Here is a 22,945-nt window from a genome sequence, read left to right as displayed (position 1 = left end):
AGTGTATTTATTTTTTACTATTACTATTATGGAACATATTTTGTATATTACATATTATTTTATAGCACTTTAAAAAGATTTATCACATAAATTATCATTTTAACTTCATAATTAATCTGTTAGGTAGAAACTCTAACTGCCTCTTTTAAAGATGAGACAACCGGAATTTTAAAAGGAAAAGGACATTCATTACCCCACATCCAGATCCTATATATAGTGAAACCAAAAACACAACCTGAACTCACTACATTATGGAGGTTGTTTTTGGAATCAGGTCAACTTGCGTTTGTATGCCTTTTCTTCTATTTACTGGCCTGTGACCTTGGGGAACTTATTTAATCTTTTTACTACATAGTAATAGTGGGAGAGGGAAAGTCAAAAATATTGGCACATAGTTAATGCTTGACATGTTAATTCACATTCAACTCTACATTGTGTGCTTCTACACAGGAATAGCTAAACAATAATTATTATATAAAAGTGATAAAATATTTTTTTAAAAGTATTAAATTTTTTATGTACACATTTATATGTAATATTATAACGTTCATTAAAGGATGTTCTTTGAAACTTTCTCCTATTCAGCTATATAAAACCCTAGTTTGTATCATAGAAACTTACATAAAAAAACAAAATCAACAGTTTTTAAAATGTGTAATTATTTGGATTTAGAAATTCAAAAGTTGTCTTTTTTTTTTTTTTGGTCTGAATTAGTGATTTGACCAGATTGCTTGGGAAAGGGAAGTATTTTCATGAAAACTTAACTCTGAAAAGATGCCAAATTCTCTATTACCTAATCTGAACCAGTTTGTCTGACCCGTATGGCCATCTGCCTGACCATCACCACTGTTTTCTCTACTGTTAAAATACCATTCCTTAGGATTTGCCTTGTTTCAGTTATGGAACCATAATTGTGCTAGTCACTCATGTTAAAAATGTCAGTCCTCTGATTTTTCCTTTTCTTTTTTTTTTTTCTCTGATTGGATTTAATTAGCTGTCAGGTTCTGTAGTCTCTATCTCAGCAATGTCCACCAAACTTACTCTACTGTCTTAACTCTAAGGCAACGTTTAAGCTGCCTTAGTTCAAGCTCCCATCATTTCTCCCCCAGATTATGGCCATAGTTTCCTATATCTGCTTTCAGTTATATTCATACTCACCATCTAGTTTGGCTGCTATAACAAAATACTGTAAACGGTGGGCTTATAAACAATAGAAATTTATTTCTCACAGTTTTGGAGGCTGGTAAGATCAAGATCAAAGCGCTGGCAGATTCAGTGTCTGGTGAAGTCCTGCTTCCTGGTTCATAGGTGGTGCTTTCTAGATGTATCCTTACGTGGTAGAAGGGATGAAAGAGCTCCCTTGTGCCTGTTTTGTAAGGGCACTAATCTGATTCATGGGGGCAGAGTTAGCCACCTAATTGTATTCATGACCTAATCACCTCCCAAAACACCCAATCTCCTAATGCCATCACCTTAGGGATGAGAATTTCAATGCATAAATTTGGGAGGACCCAAACATTCAGGCCACAGCACACACCTCCAAATCTATTTTGCATTGAGACCACAGCAATATTGCTAAAACCCAATGGTCATGATGTAAAACAATTCTTTCCTTTATATATACTTCCTCAAAGGTTCATTACTGTCCACAAGATTAGGTCCAGATTCCTTAGCTACTCAGAGCCCAGTATGATGTGGTTCTTCCCTGTGATTCCCGACCTCATCTTCTGCCACAGTCCGACATGCACCTTCTGTTTTGGCTCTTGTTCCCTTTACTTGGAGTGACTCCCTGACTCTCCCCATCTCTCAGAAGATCCCCATCTTCTGCCTTGTGCTCCTCTGTTTTAACAATGTGTGCTCTCTAATCATTGATTTTCTTATCTTTTTGAGTTCCTTGAGTTTTTAACACATTGAACTAAATTTTGCATGTAATGAACTATGGATTATTCAGGTATATCCATAGTACCTACCGCAATGCATAAAAAAGAATAGAAGTTTGACAAAAATTTTGAGTGAGTAAATGAATACCTGAGTGTACAGATGCCTAAAATTTATTTCTCTAGAAAGTGAGTCCAGAACACTATGTTTTACTTGTGTACTTATAGAAAATCAGTCAAAGCAAACATCTTGGTCCCTTAATTGATTTACTTAATTAATTGAGATTACTTAATTTGTAAAATATATCTAAATGATGGGAATTTGGAATGTCTTAACCCTTAGACCATATATGTATATAATCATTGTAGAGAGTGGTATTAGAGATTTGTACTGTGATACTAGTTGGAAGTTTATATTTGCTAGTCTCCTCTTACTCCTGTGATAGGAAAATGCTAGAAAAGAAAAATTTGTGTACTTGGAATTTTCTAGATAAGAAAAAATTCTTTTTAAATGCTTGCATTATGAATTCACCATTGTCTAGGTGGCCCCCAAATGATTAGGGGAATAATAGAAAAGATCCCTGTGTAACACTAACCAAAGTTTAGCAAAAGTCTGAGTAATCTAGAAGATTTTTTTAGACTGCACAGACTTTCAGTAAACCTTGGTTCCTAGAAGATTTTTCTAGATTGTGATAACAAGCCACACAAACCATCAGGGAGTCTGGTTGCTGCCTTTGCCCAACTAGTTCACATTAGGGAACTAAGTTCTACACACAAATCCTGGCGTCTGAGGGGGCTACAGGAATTAACAATGATTGATCTCTATTGAGCTCAAGAAAGTGTGCCTTGCTTCTTCAGGATACCATCCCACAGCTCAAGGGATTGATGCATTCGTTTATTCCTCTAGCCAGAAAAACATCTTATTCTACCTTTCTTCCTATCTCTCCAAACCAAATTTAGTGTTCATTAAACCAAGTTCTTAAAGCATAGGCTATTAAAGGGCCTGTGACAAAGAGGAAGAATTGGCAGTTGTTCTACATCCCTTCATCTTGATCAAAAGGCAAGATGCTACAATGGTGTATACATTTGCCATCAGGGTAGGCATGGCTGGGGATGGAAATCGTGCGAGGCAAGCCTTGGACTATAGCATCGCTTGAGTCACAGCATTGCGTCTGCTGAGCTTCTTTGTGCAATACATGGTTCAAGAACAACGACAAGCCAATGAGGATAGTCAGGTCTCAGAATATCACCTGAATGAGAAAGAATATTTTAGTGGTCCTGGTCCAGAAACAGTCTTAGCCTTCTTTAACATTGCTTCTTCTGGGGAGAAGAAAATTAAAAATACAGAGTCCTAAAACTGGCTTGTTAGAAGTAGGGACCTCTTTTTTAGTAGCTCAATTGCTTTATCTGTTTTAGGAAATCAAAGTCTAGCAAAAGAAAAATAGCAAGATATAAAGAAGTACCTACTGATGAGCATGCGAGTTGAGGTAGCTCCTTTATTCAAAAGAGTACATTCCAAAGATAAATGTTCTTTACTTTCTCATAAACTTCATCTTTCTGATGCTTCCTGTGAGATCATCTAAACAATAGCTGTTAAGAAACTATTTCCAATCAAAGTCAAATAATAGCCTAGATTCCAATTTTGGTTATGCCTTTAACTGATCAGTCATTTCATCTCTTCTCCTGTGTTTAAACATTTGCAAAATAAAGAAATGCCCCAAACTTTGAGATTCCCAATGATGGGAGCAAGCTCTCATTTCAATCCGGCCTGATCTGACTGTACTTTCTTATGGGTGTGTAGGGTCTGATTTTAACTGGATGTCTGGAGTGTTGCTGAGAGACCCTGAGAGGAAGGATGTTGTAGGAGAGTTAGTTCCCCTGTGACATCTGGTAAATCCCGATGATACTGTCATAGTCACTGTCTTCCTATCATCCACATCATTGTATTCAATCTTGGAGTAAGGTTTTCTAGTTTATAAAGAACCTAATCTAAGGTCAATCTTTCCTGGATAAATCTGAAACTCTCTTAGACAACTGACCTATGGGGACACTAAAATTCCAGCTTTCCTGCTGCAGAAAATGAATTTTGTTTTATACATACCGAGGCTCTCTGGCTTAAACAATCCAAGTCATGGCTTGTCACACAGTGCCTTAGCCACAGATGCTCAATTGACAGCAGTATTAACAGAAGCTTCTACTGAAGAAGAGCTCAGCCTGGGAGGTTGGTGTAACCAGCTGGCTTTCTCAAGTCTTCCAGACGCCTCTTCCCTCTAAAATTTTTATTTAACCTAAGCATTTCCTCTCCTACGGACACTGAAGTAAGATTTAGTTTGAAATCAATCGGATATTGTATAACCAACTGCTCTGATTAATCATGGCTATTATATGAGACTTAGAGTTTATTATAGTGCTGGAATAAAGCACATTTTAAAAGGGATAATAAAAATAAAGTTTCCACATAGCTAGAGTTCAAATGAATAGCACTTGATTTTAGTTGCAGGAAATATCTCAACATAAGACAATTTAACAAAAGCAATGCCTCCCTTTTGGAAGAAATTTGATAGTTAATTCTTAAAAGTCTGAGTAATTAGACTTCCAATTTTCTCAAACATTTCCCCATCCCATTCCTTTTTCTTTTTTGTACATTTGCAACACTGCAAAAGCCTAAGTTTTGCCCACAACCCACTCCTACATATTTTTTCACTTTACAGTAAAAATAAGATTTTTATCTTTATATTAGAAAAAGTGAGATACCCATCTCTCTTGGCTTGGTTATTTCATCTTTCTAGAGGAAAAAGCAACCACCCAATTATACACAGACATAAATTAACTTGACAAGTGGCATGCTGGAACTGCCACCCTAGTCTGAGCTGTTTAAATTGTTCCTGAGTTTGGAGTCTTTCCTTTGGGAAGGAGCATTATATGCCCCAGTGGAAACTGTTTCATTTTTGTTTTCAAACTTAACCAACAATACACTCTGTGCAGCAGGTTCAGCAGTTACATACTTCCCCTTCTTGGTGGATTTTTTATGCAAAAACGTCCCCTATGCTCCTTCCTATAAACATATCCCCAGCAAGGAGGCTGAGTTCACCGGTGGCCCATCCATCATCCATTGCAGAAGGGCTTGGATACTCAGGTCTCAGAGCTGACAAACTTCACGGGCTTATGATTTGGAAACATCCCCCCACCTTTTCTCCCAAGTCTCTCTGCTGGCCTTTCATTGCAAATATTATCCTGAACTTTGTGGTAATATTCACAGAGGTCATTCAGAAAGTGCAACCTATAAATTAAGTGATAACCCAATACATCTGGGGAAAGGTGCAAATGTGATTTCTTTTGAGCAGGCCACTTGCTGTGTGAAGCTTATTGGTTACTTGCTGTCCTCATTAAGAGACATGCAGTGTGCAATATATATACATTTACTTCACAGGAAGAATTTGCATTCACAATATTGTATACATAATGATATAGATTTTAAAATGAACTGAAATGGATTGTAGTGCTTATCTTATGGTCAGAAATGCCAGTTCTATTACTCACCTTCAACTCCTCTCACACCAGTATCTTCCTTGATATTCATTCCAGTGGCTACAGAGCTCTAAAATGGCACAGGCCAGAAGACGAGCCATGGTGAGATACCTCAAAGCACTTACCTCTGTTTCTCCCATTTTTGACCCCACCTCTATAGTTACAGATAGAAGTTCAGTCCTTCTTTTATTTAGATAGGCTTTACAGTGGAAAGAGGGAAAAGTTTTCTTCTCATCTCCTGTGAGGCTGTGTTAAGGTGAGAACTGCCCTCACAAACTGCTCTGCCATGAGAGCACAGCAACCGTGTCCAGCATGTCCTTTCCTTTTCTCCTCCTTTCTGCTTCTTCTCAATCACAAGTACTTCCTCCTTGCCTGACACACCCGTTCAGCAGCATTGCCTCTTTCATTCTTCTCTTTGCCACCTAATTCTCAATCTACAACCTTTTTTGGAACTTATTATACTTCCCTGTCATCATCGTGCATGTAAAATGTCCAGGGTGCTAGCAAATATTCCAAGTGGTAAAGCCCCATACAGTAGAAGTGCATGGTCTATGGCAAACATCCCAGCCCAATGCCGCATGCATATGAAATAACTTAGAAGTGACTGTTGGAGAGACTAGTTTGAAACTCTATATTAATATGAATGTGTTTTATCTGAAGGAAACCTTGATAAATTCTCTGGGAACACTTGGTTTTTGCCTTTCTGATACTAAAGAAATTGAGTATCTTTTAGCTTTCTTCCCTTACTAACATAAGATCTTCTGTTGTGTCAAAGTATCCCAAATTATGTCCTGTGATTTATTTTCCTTCTCAATTCCTGGTTTCCTCTTTTTCAACTATTCATGTGTGGAGGAAAAAGTTTGTTTCTTGGTAAGTGGTAACTTCCTGGATTACTAAAGTGTAGTTGATATCAAACTCTTGGTTGTTCTTCAACTCTGAGTCCACAGATAAACAGATGTGCACCTGCCCAAATTCAAATCATAGCTATCACTCAGTATTTCTTTGGGAAGAAAATTATGCCTTAAAACAAAATGAAACAATGACAACGCCACCAAGTAGCTTTCTTCGGGCAGCTCTGCTTGCTTTCCCAAATACAGGTCAAGACAGCCCAGTGCAGCTGCTCTAAGCTCCTGATACCTCCTGCTCTCACTCCCATCTGCTGTCAAAACAGGAAAATGACTACACCATTCATTTATACTTGATTGATTGATTTGAGTAATTACATTTTATCTGAAACTTATTGTCATTAAAATTTATACCCTCCAGTTGACATATGCATTTTCTTTTTAGCCTCTTCTCTCTAATTTTGGACCACAGGCTGCCACCACTCCCACATTGTCAAGGGAATTTCAAGCATCAGTAAACAGATTTGTTTTCAGCTTACTCAGGCACAGTGCAGAGGGGTCCCTGAAATCACTCAACAGTGGGCTCTGCAGAAGTGTCTGATTTTGTTTTCAGGGTTTCCCAGGTGGTGATGAGTGAGTTGGAGGAGCTGGTCCATGGTCTCCTCCTCTGATATCTTCAGAAACCTGCAAGGGTGGTGGTCGGGGGGGGTGAGGGATAGGGGGGAACTGGGGGATATGACTCAATGGAAAAGATTGGGCTGGAGCAGCTGAAAAACTGACCCTGAACATCACCTGAAGGAAGTCTCCATCCTTGATCCCTTGCTAAATATTTGTTGATAGAAATTGTTAGTTGTGCAAATCGCAGACCTGCCTCTTCAGTTCTCTCAACAAATTCAGGCCCCACCCCTCCCTGCTCTTTTAAAAATCCTATCCCTTATTATCTTGGTCTTTCTCCCTGAGAAAAAAACAATACATATTAACTGCAGTGCTAAAATACATCTGTATCCATTCTCTATAATTTCTACCTGTGGTAAAAATGCTTCCAACAAGGATAAGCTTTATTATAACACTGACTAATCATAACAGTAGCATTTAAAGTAATAATTATTACTTTAGTTACTCTTTACTAAAACCTTATTATAGGTCAGACATTCTACTAAGTAGTTAATATGTACTATTCCTATTTCACAAGTAATTGTATGAATTAAATATTATATGTAGAGGACTTTAGCTCAGTATTGGGCATGTAGGAATGCTCAAAGAGTTAGTTCATAAATTATCATTATAGTCATCATTATAGAATTAAAAATTACTATTATTGTTGTTTACCTATTTGGCCTTTACACCCTCCTTATGTAGAAGTAATTATTATTACTCTATTTTAGAGATGGGGATACGATGATACCTGTCAGTGAAATGAGCTAAAATTGGACTTGCATACTCTGACCTCAGGGTGTATGTTTTCACAGATGCAGTAGTTAAAATTATATGTATATAATTCTCTGATATCTTTGTTTTTACATAATATTTAAATATCATCCTTATATATGCTGTTTCATTTCTACCACCAGAAGTAAAGCTTCTGAAAAGGATAAAATGCTGAGATGCCTACTAAAATTTTTTAATAAAATATTTCATTATAATTGTGCTCAGTTCAAGCCAGAAGTCACTTTATACTGGCATTGCTAGAAATTGTCCTACAGAACATACTACACTATACAATTTATTATCATGTGTTTCCCTTTCCCTTTGCCCAGTTAGCTCCTTTACCTTCTTTTCTCTCCAAGAAATGAAAATCATAAAAACAATGCAGGCAAATTCTCTCCTGAAAGCAATCAGAGCAGAAAAAGAACTTCAGGCCCAGGGGTGTTTTCATGGCAAACAGAGTTACGTGTGGGGAGCAGGTTATAAAAACTGAATAAGCTTGCCCAGAAAATAGAGGAGGTCACGAGATGGGTCAGGGTAGGTAAGAGAGGTCCATCAGGGCAAAGGAGGGGGAAGCTCTTGGGAGGCTGGGGGGGGCAAGTGAATTGCTAAGGCCTAGCTTAGTTCTTCTATTACTTTAAATGTTTGAGGAAGTCGTGGGAAGAGAATACAATCCTGTCTGGAGCATATTCCTTTAAATATTCCACAGTGTAAAACAGGAAGGGGTTCATAATGAGTATGCATGTGGGTGAATTTTGGGAGGTGTCATAGATTTATAAGCACTGTAGACATAAAAACAAAAATACAACATATTCAGTAATGTAGATGAAAAATTATTTAGGAATATTCTAAATCAAGTGTCTTGTTTTGCAAGACAATGGGTAGATGAGTTATACCATCTTGATGTTTATAATAAAATGTTAGAGAGTGTGAGGTGATGGTGGGTCCTTCTGCTCAATAAGATTTTGGTGTAAGCTTAAAGAATCAATGTATATAAAGTACCTGACACAGTGACAGGCATATAGTATGCTCTAAATAGATGTTACCTCCTATTGTTTATTATTACATAAATGCATAATGGGCATGTAATATATATTTGGGGACTTTTAATAAAGAGACTTAGACTCACAGAACATTATATTTATTAGTGATATTTAACTAATACTTAACTTAATTTCCCACCAATCAGACAAGATCTCCTGAATTTCTGGCCTCTTCACACTTAGCTCTTGCAGTCCAGGATCAGAACAATTATTTACATACATTTAATATTTTAGAGTTTGCAGGACACGTCCATATAAACATTTTTTAAAAAACAGAGTGTCACAAGTTTCACCCTGGGAATTTTTTTGATTCTGAGACTAGTTGGGTGGGAAGAGAAGAAGACATAAGTTTAGAGATGCTTGTCTTGTCTCATCGATCACTTCAAGGAACACCTGTGGGAAGTTTCCATCTGAGAAACTGAGGCAGGTATGCAGCTCTTCCCCAGCCCCCTGATTTTCTCTAGGAGTGGAGGAAACATGGGTAGAAGCATTCACTCCTGCTCAGGGCTCATCTTGCTGGACAACAAAATTAGGCACAGGCCTAAGCCCCATGGTACTCAACATACTCCACATGAAATAGTTTTCATAATGCATTGCCAAGAGCAGAAGTATAGACAATTGGCTTTACTTAGACTAACTTCACCATTTGGCCACTTAGTAATTTTTTTCTAAGATGATAGAGGAGGAGATCTCAGGGATACTTTTAGGTTTGTTCCTGGGGATCTATGGAGAAACCAGCCTTTCTTGCATGTTACTTATCTTGCCACTACTCTTGGGAATCTACCTTTGATGGTTGGTAGAAATTATCCTTTCATGGATCTTAGTTCAAATGGCCCCCTAGTGTGTCTACTTCAGAGATATAATGTAAAGGTGATAACAAAGTATGGTTTACGTATTTGCAAAGTAGACATCTAAAGGTTTAAACAAGAGAAGTTTCAAAAAAGTCTTTCAATAGTCTTTCAAAAAAGTGATGCTGCCTGCAGCAGAAACTACCTAAAATATATTCACCTTCATTTAAAATAATTTCTGTTAGATAATGACTCATGTAGTGTAATCATTTTGGTATGGTTAAAATAATCAATAAACTTATTAACCTCTTTGAAAAATCAATACTTATCTATTGTGGTCAGTTAAGTTCATATCTGTTTGATTCTACTGAGAGAGGACATTAACAATAAATTTAATCTAACAATAAGGAAAATTTCTTAATTAGAAATTTATTAAATCAAGAATGTCTCAGCCAAGTTTATTTAAATTGCAAGTAACAAAACTCCTTCAAAGCCGCTTAAGAAATAGTGTCTTGGGACAGGAACACAATACTTCATCTAAGTCTCACAAGAACTAGAAGCCATCAGGATCTCTCAGGTAGTATTCTCTCTCACTCTCTATACTTTAAAAAGAAAATCTTTTTTTCTCTTCTCTCTCTCTCTTGCTTTTCTGTCTCCTGGCTTAGCTTATATATGTACTTCATAGCTTTTATATTTTTCAATTTTTGAGAAGAGCCTAGAGTAATCCTATCCTAGCCTCACTTCTACATTTTCAAGAAAGAGATCTAGTTGTTCCAGTGTGGCTCAAGTGTCCACCGTGCTCCAGTCAGCCATGCAGGGCCCCTGCCATTACATAGCTCCAAGAGCACTGTTCACTGTGGAGTCTCTGTAAATGCAACTTATGTAACTCTTTTCTATAGAACAAGCACAGCACAGACGGCAATGGAAATGCTGCTTTGGGTTGTAGAAAGTGAAATTCCTGCAACTGTGGCCCAGGGCATAGTCATATAGAAGAAATGTGGAAACAGGGAACCCATTCCTGCCATTGAAAAAAAGGACAACAAAAGACCCCTACCTTTGTATGCTATAATAATGGAAAACAGACAAGCAACAACAACAACAAAACAAATAGTCCAAATATTCTGTTTTAGCTTTAGAAAGCATGGGTAGATATAAGTAGGTCTGAACAAATTTAAAAGCCAATCTAGCTCATATCCTGATAACTGAGTTGGACATTTTGCATTTATAAGAAAGAGATCATAAATCATAGCCCACTAGAGGTAGAAGGGGACTTAAAAATATTCGAGTCTATTTCATTTGACAAAAGAGAGAAGTAAATCTGAATTAGGTGGGGGACATGCTCATGTTCACACAGCTCATTAGCTGCAAAGCCAGAATTAAAAGCTGGTTCTCCTGAATCCTAGAGAGTGAGTGAACTGCTGCCTTTGAAACATTGGCCTGGAAGTCTGGTATCACATTTACTTGCTTGGTTTGCTTGTTGGAGATGATCCAGGCCTGATTATAAACAAGCATTGCTCTTTAATTGGAGTGTTCTGATTTAAGCCTGTTGCCTTCAAAACACTCTATCCCTGGCAATCTCTTGGTAAAAAACACCCTTTCCTTCACAACCCTTATGTTTAATATCACCATGTGTGCTGGGTTGAATAGTGTTTCCCTAAAACTTATATCCACCCAGATTAGTGAATATAATCTTGTTTGGAAATAAGGTCTTTTCAGATGTAATCAAGTTTATATGAGTTCATACTGGATAAGAATGGGCCCTAAATCTGATATAACTGGCGTCCTTATAAAAGGGAAATTTGGACAAAGATGCAGACACACAGGGAGGATACCATGTGACAGTGGAGACAGAGATTGGAGCAAGGTGTCTACAAGGATGTGTCAACAAATGTCAAGGATTGAGGTCATGCACCAGAAGCTAGGAGAGGACCATGAGACAGATTTTCTCTCAGAGACCCTAGTAGGAACCAACCCTGATGACACCTTTATTTTAGATTTCTAGTCTTTAAAACTATGAAAGAATAAATTTCTGTTGTTTTAAGTTACCTTATTTGTGGTAATTTGTTACAGCAGCCCTAGACCATATATAACTTCCCTATAGACTGATATTTGGAATTTGTGCAAAATAAAAAATAGGACAATTAAAAATTAAATATAGATGTGTGCAAGGCAGCCCTGTGGGTTTTCTTAAGCAGCAGATCTAAACAAGACATGAGCAAGATATGAAAAATTCCTTTCTCAGCAATTTTTTTTAGAAAGACAAAAAAATTGTGAAAAACTTTGAAATGTACCAAAAAGATTAGTGAGTGTCTTCAGTAGAAAACCAAGCATTATCTAGGACACCTTTCCAAATTATGTCTTTCTTTGTACAACTCTGAAAGTTGTAGAAAATTGATACTAATGCAAGTGATTCTTGTCCATAGAGATGCAAAGAAATTGTATCCAGAGAGTGCAATTGTCTAGTTTTTTCATCATCTATTTGTAAATTCATTCAGCATTCCTGCTGGTCTATATATATCTAGTTTTTTAAATCCTCCTTTGAATGGTTGTAACATCTTACTGGTTCCCTCATTAATTAATGAGTTAAATAAAATCCTTGCTTTATGTTCATTTTATATTTGTATAAGATTTACCCTTTGTAAAAATCTATCCTTTAGTGAGAATCTAGTCTGAATTCACCACATAATTCTTAATTTTAATAACCTCCCTTAAAGCTTAAGAAAAAGAATCACAAGGGCAAAATTTCCATTTCTTTTTACCCAATGTTGAAGGCTTTTCTAAATTTCCAAAAGCATTTTTATATGATTCCTATTTTTTTGCCTACTTTAACAATTATTATCCATTATGGATGACAAAAAGAATAGTAAAAATCTTAAGAGAAGTACTCTGGAATATTAGTGAAAATAGTGCGCGTGGTCTCTTGAGCAGTGCCAATCCACAGAACAGAGTTCAAAGTTATTCCTTGCTCTCCATCAGTACCTTGGCTAAAAACCAACTTCCAAGACCTAACATAACTACAAAATAAGCTGACAACAGGAACTTAAATTTAATTTTCAAATCTTCTCCAGTGATGTGAAACAGCTTTGAAAAGATAATTGATATTGCCCTTTACATTTTTAAAAGCTGGGATGAGGATCACACTAGCATGAAAAGTGATGCAGCGATGAAGTTGTATCTGCACGGCAATCTCATGTCCAACTGGGACAAGAGAAATAGGAGTGTTCAGAGGGCTTAGGGGGAAAGGCAGCATACCAGATGTTTCCTGGGCAGAACAGAGTCTATTTTGTAGAACATAAGGAAAATAATGACCCATTAAAAACTCCTGGTTACTGTTCTAACACAAGAGGGGGCTAGGAAAGAGACATAGTGCATTTCCTTGCAGCCTGGGCCACCCTAGAGTTTTGTGTTTTTTTTATAGGCTCTTTACATGCTGAGCTGCGGTATCAAGAGTCTGGCTTGGAAATTGACTCAATTATTAGGCCCTGGATATGTTTGGTGCTTATGTTTATTTTTATTCTCCTTATGTAATTTGTCTTCTTTTGATACAACAGACCCAGAGTATAATGACTTAGGATGGCTAATATACCACCCTTGTATAGTCATTTTTCTAACATGATTGAGTTTATTTTCACTTCTTATGTCTTTCTGTCCCTGCTGACTTTGTTACTCAGTTCAAAGTGCACTGTTTCTTCACTGACATGAGGGCATAAGATATTTGCAGCTCCTCTGGAGACTGCTGCCTGCTCACATATCCTCAGCTAGCACCATCTTTGTCTTTCACAGCTTGTTAGGTGGCTCTGGCTTTCACACTCTGTGGCCCTGAATGACTGCTGGGGGAACAGCATTCTCACTCCTTCCCAAAGCCAAGCTTCACAGTGGAATTTGCGAGTCGTGCCAATAGCCTCCCAGAAATCCTGTGGATGTGGCAGATGCAAGCTAACTTGGCGTGGAGATGAGATTTCCTCCAGACTGGGAATTGATGTCCCAAACACAGAGTGAATTGTACTGACTTTGTTCTCCATTAAGTTGTTGTGACAAGCGGAAATCAGAGCAACACCACATAAAATGATTGGTAAAATAAACAGCAAACAGCATTACATATGGAATATTGGTCCCTGCATATTGTTTTTCTTTTAATAGTTGTTAATATGACCAAGATGGTAAGATGTATTTAATAGAGACTTCTCTTGATATAGCACTATTTTCAGGAGCCAGGGAAAGGTAGCATTTCATCAGGAAGAAGGTAATAAGCAGGAATTGAAATGTTTTCATTTGGATCCTAAGTGGTGCCTGAGGTAAAATTGCACAATGTTAAAGCAACAATAACTGGTTCCTCCTGGCTTTCCCTATTGAAGGAAATTGAAATTCAATTGACTTTCACTGGAATAGTCATGGAGTTCCAATTGTCATTGCTCTGATTTTGTGCCTGTCTATCCCGAAAATGGTATGGGAGCCAAAAGAGAAAAGGTCCTGAAACAGCTGGGAAAATAGTGAAATTATTTTAGGACAGATTGAAGGGGAATGAGGTATTCGAAATATACAAGTAGATTTCATTGTACCTCAGAGCCCATAATCGAAGGTGCTAATGGCAACATTACTTTGAAAATGATTGGAACAGGGATGCCATTCTTGTTAGGTAATCATTATTGATGGTAGAGCAAAGTTTAATAAAAAGAGCTTAAATTATGACAAGAGTCTATGTTTAGAGGCAACATGAGAGACCTACACTGAGACTATTTGTTTTATGGATTTAGATAATTTTAAGTAGTGTTCTAGGATGCAAGGAGCCAACATAAAACAATTACAATAACTAATACTTATTTTTAGATACCATGCCAGATGTTTTTCAGGTTATCTCATTTATTCCTCCAAAGACTTGGTGGGGCTAGCACTGGCTCATTTTATAAATGAGGAATCTCAGGCTCAGAAAAATCAGGTGCTTCCCTCAAGTTTATGTAGCTAGAAATGGTTGAGCCAAGGTATGACTAAACCTTAAACTCTATAACTTGACCCTAAGAAAGGTTAGTCAGTAGTACAGCAAAAATGAAAAAAACTTATTCGGACTACAGATAAATAAGAATAGAAACAAGGTGCTAGAATTGTTTAAGTGATGGTTGAATGAGCTAGTTGGAGAAATACAGTGAAAAAGAGGCATTAATTATGTGATAATAAAACTCTACTAAAATACTGAAGTTTTGTTTAACATACTAAATTTAACATGAACTAAAGAGACATATTTTAAAACATCTTATTATAGAATATTTTAAACAAATGCAAAATAAAGAGAATAGTAATGACCCCTGTATACCCATCACTTACCTTAAATAATTAACAACTCATGGAAAATAATGTTTCATGTTACCCCCAACTGCTTCCCCACTACCAACATTATTATGAAGCAAATTATGAGGTGCTATTATTTCATTCATAAATATGTTAATGTATCATATTCTAATAGATAAGGACCCTTTATTTTAGAAATGACCACAATATTCTTTTACAGAAATCATAACTCTTTAACATTCAAATATTCAGTCACTTCAATTTCCTAAAATTTTTGAGTCTTAAAAAATAAGGCTTATTAGGTATAATTTACATGAAATAAAAATGAGCTATGTTAAGTGCAAAGTTCAATGATTTTTTATATATATATGTTACACACACACACACACACACACACACACACACACACACACACACACACACACACACCTTTGTAACTACTACTAAAATCAAGATATAGAACATTTCCTTCAGCTCCCCAAGTTTCCTGTAGCTCTTTCTTACTTCCTCCTCCACTCAACACCAGCTACAGGAAACCACTAGCCTGCTTCCTATCACTGTGAATTATTTCATATTTGATTTCTGGCTTTGTCTTCAACAATTTTTTCTTTTACTTATTTTAACTTAAATTTCTCTTTTTTTCTATATTATTAAGGTAAAACTTTGATAATTAATTTGAATCTTTTTTCCTAATGTAAGTATTTAAAACTATAAAATTTCCTCTACACACTACTTTAGTTGCATCCTATAAATTTTGATGCATTGCTTATTCCATGTTCATTTTGTTCAAAATATATTCTAATTTCCCTTTGATTTTTTTTTAACCCATAAGTTATTCAGAAGTTTGTTGTTTAATTTCCTAATATTTGGTTATTTCCCAAATATTTATGTAACTGATTTCTAGTTTAATTCTATTTTAGTCAGAGAATATACTTTTGGTGATTTTAATAATTTTAACTTAGCTGTGATGCACTTTGTTGTTCAGCATGGAATCCGTCTTGGTGAGTGTTCCATGAGCACTTGAAAAGAATGCTTATTCTGCTGTTGCTCAGAGGTGTGTTCTTATGAATGCCAATTAGGTCAACTCGATTGGAGATTTATTCAAGCTTTCTATGTCTTTACAGTTTGTTTCTACTTATCCTATCAATTAATGACCAAGCTTAAAGAAAATAATAAGCTACTCCAAACTTTTGGGAATTCCTAAAAGCACATTCCTAGAGTTTTGTCACTATCAATATCACAAAAATATCAATTGCTCATTATTTCTCTTACTTGAATTGATTGAGATAATATATGCAGAGGAGCAGAAAATGCCTACAAATTTTACTAATGCCCAATGCAAGTTCTTCTTAAAACTTAATGAGATAATGAGAATAATCCTTATTAACAATCCTTTATTAATAATTATAAAGATATTTTAAAACATGATTACAGTTTGTGCTCACTGCTGTAGGGTAACTTCTCTGAGAGAGCTTTGTTTTGTACTTCATGAGATCAACTAAGCGAACATTCCTATATCTGAATATTGCAGTCTTTTCCAAAGGACTAATATTATAAGGGGATTATATTGGTAAAAAAAAGGTCAACTGAAAACATAAAATCTCAGTGGTTTCATGCAATGTTTATTTCTTGCTTCCACAAGGACTTTCTAGTACATGTTCAGTTGCCCTTTGTCTATTTTGTAATATAAAGGTACTTCAAAAAGTTTGTGGAAATATAGAATTAAAAGACAATCCAAATCTTTCTGTGAACTTTTTGAAGTATCCTCATAAACATCTGGAACACATGTTCTCAAAGTCAGCTTAATAAGGGAAGGAAAAGATAAAACATGCACACAAGCTCTTAAATCCTTTGCCCTAAAAGTGAAACATCACTTCAGCTACAAACAATTGTGTATTTGGCTTTGCTAACCAATTGACCAGAAGTAGTCACATAGCCTCCATCTAACTGAAAGGGAAACTAGGAAAAGTAGAGGAAGACAGGGATCTTTGATGTGTCCATAGGGATGCATCAGAAGAAAAGCCTTTTCGCACTGAAAGAGGGGAATCTGAGAATTATATCACGACAATTTGAGAAGAAATGGATTTGGAAGACCTGGAGAAGAGAAGAATAAGGAAGTGACTACAAAAAGAGAGACAGCCATCCTAGCATGACAGCAGTCCCGTTCATATGAGGTCACACAACAGGTAAGAAAATCTGTATTATGGGAATTGAGTGATACATTTCCGGGAGCACTTATGTCTGGCATTCATTTTGAAGTTGTATTTTGATTCATATTGTAATTACGTTTTTTATTGTGGTAAGAACAGTTAAAAGTAAATCTACCCTTTCAACAAACGTTTAAGTGTATAACACAGTATTGTTAACTATCGACAATGTTGTACAGCAGATCTCTAGAACTTAATCACACTGCATAATTGAAACTTTATACTTGTTGAAATAGTGTCTCGCCGGTTTGCCCTCACCTCAGCGCCAGGTAACCACTCCCTGTTGACTATTTTATATACCTCATGTACGTGGTACCCTGCATTGCATTTCCATGCTCACGGTGATTACTTTCCATTATCCACAAATACTAGGTGAAGATATTACAGAGAATAGCCTTGTGCTGTTGGTAGATGATCATTTAGGGGAAATGTGGAGAAAGAAATTCTTACAAGTACGGCATAAAATGGGGTGGAGAGAGAAAATTCTCAGATATTGAGAAAATCTAGAAAAGATCATTGAAATGAAGCTGTCAGCAAGAGTCAGAGTGAGAGAATTCAGAAGACCATAAGGCAGCCAGTTCTTCACTCCTCAGCACCAGCAGAAAAGCCTCTAGAGTAGGGCACCACAGCAAACATGATGTCATTCTAACCATCTAAAGGAGACAGTGACCTTGTAAAGTTGGAGGAGTCAGGAGTTTTGTGGTTAAATTAATAATACTCCGTATATTGACTTGTTGTTATCTAGAAATTACACTATAAAATTTACAAATGTTTTTCTCATTTAAGTATAACGTGATAGGTATTTGACTCCCTATTTTACAGATTAGATAACTAGAGGCAGAACTTACTGGAACTTGGTATTTGTAAATATCAGATATCAAAGGCATGTGCTCATTTTTTCTAAGAAATGCACTACTACACTGCCCAAGGTGTTGATGAGATCATTTCTAGATTTATTGAGATTTATTGTGTGGAGGTTTGAAACAATATTTTCTTTGCTATATAAGTTGTAGCTGTAGCCTGACATATCCCAGGTTCATGATGCTTCTAATTAGGGCAAGACACATCTAGTTGTTGGAGGGGAGGAATTAAATGTCATATTGGAATAAAACATATTTAATGCCTTAAGGTACGATAACGTAGAATACTAGTGCCAAAAATTTAGGAGACATATTATCCTAATTCTTCACCTACAGAATTTATGCTTGAAAAAAGCCAATCTATGAAGAAATCCTTTTACAAATTGCTTGATTCCCACCAGCTACCAGTGGAATAAACAATCTGTTCCTGCATTAATGGGCTCCTACCTAAAGGAAACACTTAGGCAAGTTTGCAGTTTGTCTTTTAAAATTCTGGAAAGCAAAAATGTCAGAGGCCTGATTTTATGAAGTTGGCCTTTGAATCCTAAATTGCTTATTAAGACTTGCGTGTTTGAAACACACGTGGAGCACAAAAACCATGTTATTTCATGTGGGACAATTAGCCAAAACCAAAACCACTAAATATTTGGTCCTCTGGTTAGGAAACAGAAGTTCGCATGTCGTCTTTAGTGGACTCTATTAGGCTTGAATGAGCAAGTATTTTGTTTGGTTTTGTTATCGACTGCCCAGCATTGACTGCTAGTCTCCTCTTAAAGGAGGACTGCTTATACAAAAGACATGTAAGTTTCCATATCAAGACATACTTGCTGAAATCTTGGTTCACTTCATCCTGTTTGATAGCTCATCACCTGCTACTTACCAAACTTCACACTTCTAAACTACATTATATTTCTCAGTACCTATATATTTATTTTTTAAAAATATTCTGGAATAATTCGATTCCAGAAACATATATAGTTATCTTACATTTCCAGTGAAGCCTGTTCTCTAACATATAAGGAAAGGGGCTCTTGTAATTACTTTATAGAAACTACACAACGCTCTTCTAAGTTACGTATTTTGTGGTAAAACTATCTTTTATTCTTCCCTGAGCATAAGTAAAAGTGACATGTAAGCAATATTAAGTGTGTTGCTAAATGTTAGTAAAAAAATGTCAGTTGTATAAAAAAGGTAGGGCTGAGCAATCAATTTATATCTGGTTCAGAGCATGTTACAAATACCAAGAGATTTCCAAGTGTTGAAAATGAATCCCAGCGGCATTCACGACTGAGTAGCAACAGGGAATGATATAAAATAAGTTCCTGGCTCAGGGTTTTCTGTAGGTTTCTCTCTTTGCCATGCAATCAGTCATGTGCAGTATTGCATTCCTCCCATTTCTGCATTCATCACTGCTGGAAATTGCACTGGGGAAATTGGAGAGAGCAGAGAAAAGGAGTTGGGCTGGACTGTTCAGTGACATAGGTGTCAGGCCTTTTCCTTTGAACTGGAGGTTAGGGGTGCGGTTCCTTTTGATTAGAGATGCACGTATAGGCATAAAAAATTGTGAGAAATTCAGGTTGTAGAGGAAAATCAGTACAAACACTTCATTTGGTGATTCTGGTATGATAAAGGAAGTTTTGATCAAAAATAAATTTTAAAGAACCATTATGCAGTTACCCCTTGAACAACATGGGTTTCAAACATGAGTTTGAACTGCGTGGATCCACTTAACAAATAGATTTTTAAAAATTACCTAACAGGAGTCTCTTAGTTAAGCAGTTAAGTAATGACATGGTGCCCCTCCTTGGTGTGCATTATGGCAAAGCACACGATATACTGGAGTACTAGTTAAGAAGTTAAGTTTTGAGGGAGTCAAAAGTTATACACAGTTATTTGACTACCTTTGGGGTGTCTGCACACTTAACTGCCCTGTTGTTTGAGGGTCAAGTGCAGTTAGGATCTAGAACAACCCTATCAAAGATTAGGAATAGTAGACACAACTTATTCAGTATCTAGCACATGCAAAGCTGTGCTGGATGTTGGGGAGAGGGGGGATGAAGATCTTGTCTCCTCTCAGGAGTGAGAAATCTTTAAGGCACAAGAAAAGTTATCTTGTGATTCAACTGAGTATATAGCAAGGGCTAGATGAAAGATCTGGGAGGGGGAAAAAAAAAACAAGCTGTAGATCCTTGAAAGAATTTGGAATAGGGAATATTTCATGGGAAGCACAGAACAAAGGAGTAGAGGCAGGAGTGGGCATTACTCCTGCACAGGATGGAACAGGGCCTGGGCCAACCTGTCTGGAAAAGGACATTTATTGTAGCCATTCTTTGTGAGTATCTTATAGGTCACAGGGACCAGAGGAAGAAAACTGTATGTAATACAGAGGTTTTTCATCTTTTGAAAAAGTGTCTTGGAAAATAGTAAAAGTTTGTGTTTTTATAAAAAAAATATGTGGCTTTCCACCTAAGAAATACTTAATCTTCTTCACATATCCTGACTAGTCATACACAGCATATAAGTTAAGGCTAGAGGGAGCCCGGACTTTAGGTCTATTATTCACTGCTACATGAAGTAATTGCTTATGTTTATTTTGTGTGTGAGAAATTGATCTGTCAATTAATTTTGATGTATTCTAGCCATTCAGTTTTGTAGCAATTTAATGTTTGCTCTAGGATGACAGTGTAATGGATGGAATGTTTGTGTCCCCCAAATTCGTAAGTTGAAGCCCTAATCCCTCATGGGGTGATATGTAGGTAGAGCCTTTCAGAGATAATTAGGATTAGATTAGGTCATGATGAGATTAGTGGCCTTATAAGAAAAGGGAGATCCTGTCTCCCTGAGCCACACATATACTGTAAAAAGGACATGTGAGGACGTAATGAGGAGTCAGCTACTGCAACCCAGGGAGAGAGAGCCTTCACCAGAAACTGAATAAGCAGGCACCTTGGTTTTGGACTTCCCAGCCTCCAAAATGGAGAAAATGAACTTCTGTTGTTTAAGCCACCTAGTCTCTGGTATTTTGTTATGGCAGCCGAAGGCTCATATGGACAGACTTAATTTTTTGAAAGAGGTTTGGTACAGTGGACTATTTTTCTTTGGAAAGGATATTTCAGGAATCAGTGGCTCAAGGATGTCTCTGAAATCTACTAGTTGAGGGTAGGATTATAAACTTTGGGAGGCCGATAGACTCTTAGTTTACTGACTCTGAGTCAAGTAAGTTCTGGAGCCCTCACTAGGAATTCTGTTCCCATATTTTAAATCTGGTCTTTGTTGGAAGTATCTGGAAATGGTAGTGCTGGCTATAACTCAAAAGAGCACACTTAGATTCTGTTTTTTGGGAGAAGAAAATTATACTCCCACAGATAACTTATAACCATGAAGTTCCAGCTGGATTTTCTGTAATTTTCTTGTTTTTAGGAATGTGGCATCTTGAACAGAGGTGAGGAACTTCCTTAAATGTACCCCAAAGATATCATGCATGGGTTTCTGAGTTCCTGATTTTCTCACACAGGTATGTCATAATTAGGGTCTCAGTTACTTTAAACAGACTCTTCTAGATCAACCTGGTGTTGAGTAATTTTCCTTTATCTCCCATTCATCAGGAAAAGAAGGTAGGCTATTGTCTAGAGAAGGAGACAATTTGGATTTATGCAGCTGCTGCCTATAAGACATGATATTATCCCTTAATTGTTATTCAGTTGTGCTAATGAATGTTACACTATCAAAGTTTTCTTTACATTAAAGAACATCTGATTTCTTTGATTCCTCTGTACTAAAAGATGCATTGTATATTTAAAAAATAGACCAACAGAATATTAAACACATCACTTTCATAATCTCAGGGAAATAGAAAGAAGACTATATTCGATTCTATGTTATCTTTGAATGAATCTAAAATGACATCAGAATTTCATTGATATAACATTACTGTGATGCAGTACTTAGAGAAAAGTTGAGATTTTGGGCAGCACAGAGAACTTGAATTTCTATATATGATTATCATTTTGTGGTGTTCATATATTATACCTCCTGGTTAATTTCAATTCAGATAATTCCTATAGCAAGAATGTTTATTCTGAATTTCAGAGAGACTGAAGATTAATACGAGAAACAAAGAATATTGTGGCATAATAATATTCCATAAAATAAATTTCCTTTGGAATTTGTGTAAGTGTTCTATACATGAACTGATATTGAAGCATTTAGGTTGTTATATTTCTATAGATTTTTGTTGGTGGCTTAAGATTAGATATTTAACAAGAAATAAAAAGTATGTGAGTAATCTATAAAACACTATTAAGTGTTCTGATTTCCTCAGGATCTGCTAGGACACTTACAGGATACTTCAAAATATTTGTGGAAAAATAGAATTAAAAGATAATATGAATCTTACCATGAACTTTTTGAAGTACCCTTATATATATAAAGGTTAGAAGTGAAATATATTATTCAGGGAATCAACTATTTGAGTAATATTCTGGTTGAGTGAAGTTTTTGTTTTTAGTGTCATTAGTTTACAAAAAATCTATACACGTAGAGGCAGTATTTAGGCAATTTGGTCAAATTGATACTTTGTCCTTGGATTACATGGACAATTGCCTATATTAACTTCATTCAGGAGCAAAAGTTCACAAATAATGTTGCTAGGATACCTTCTCCATAGGAAACATAATAACATAGGAGTTTTTAAAAACCTATAGTTAAATGTTTCAGAATACAGGTTAAATAGCTAAAGAGTTTTCTTCTGTAAGGCCTCCGAGATATTTTAATATATGCAAATACTTTGGGACTCTGAACAGGAGACAGTACATATTAGAAGTAATAGTGGGTTTTGATAGCATTAGGGAGGTATTATGGCCAGGAGGCCCAAGAGTGTCCTATCTTTCCTTGTACTAATCACATTTTCTCTCTGTGAGGTCTCCAGAAAAAGCTGTGTACAGAAGAACTAGTAACATTAATAAATAGGAACTCAAAGTATCATTTTAATGTTAATAATGTGAGTGCCTTATACTTCAGTGAAGTCTCTTAACTATGCTGGTAAGATACGCAGAAATTAATGATCTCTGCTCCTTTACCCAAACTTACC

The sequence above is a fragment of the Cynocephalus volans genome, chromosome 16 (assembly GCF_027409185.1).
Source record: "Cynocephalus volans isolate mCynVol1 chromosome 16, mCynVol1.pri, whole genome shotgun sequence".
In the NCBI taxonomy this organism is placed as follows: Eukaryota; Metazoa; Chordata; class Mammalia; order Dermoptera; family Cynocephalidae; genus Cynocephalus; species Cynocephalus volans.
Note: the sequence above shows the minus strand (reverse complement) of the source record.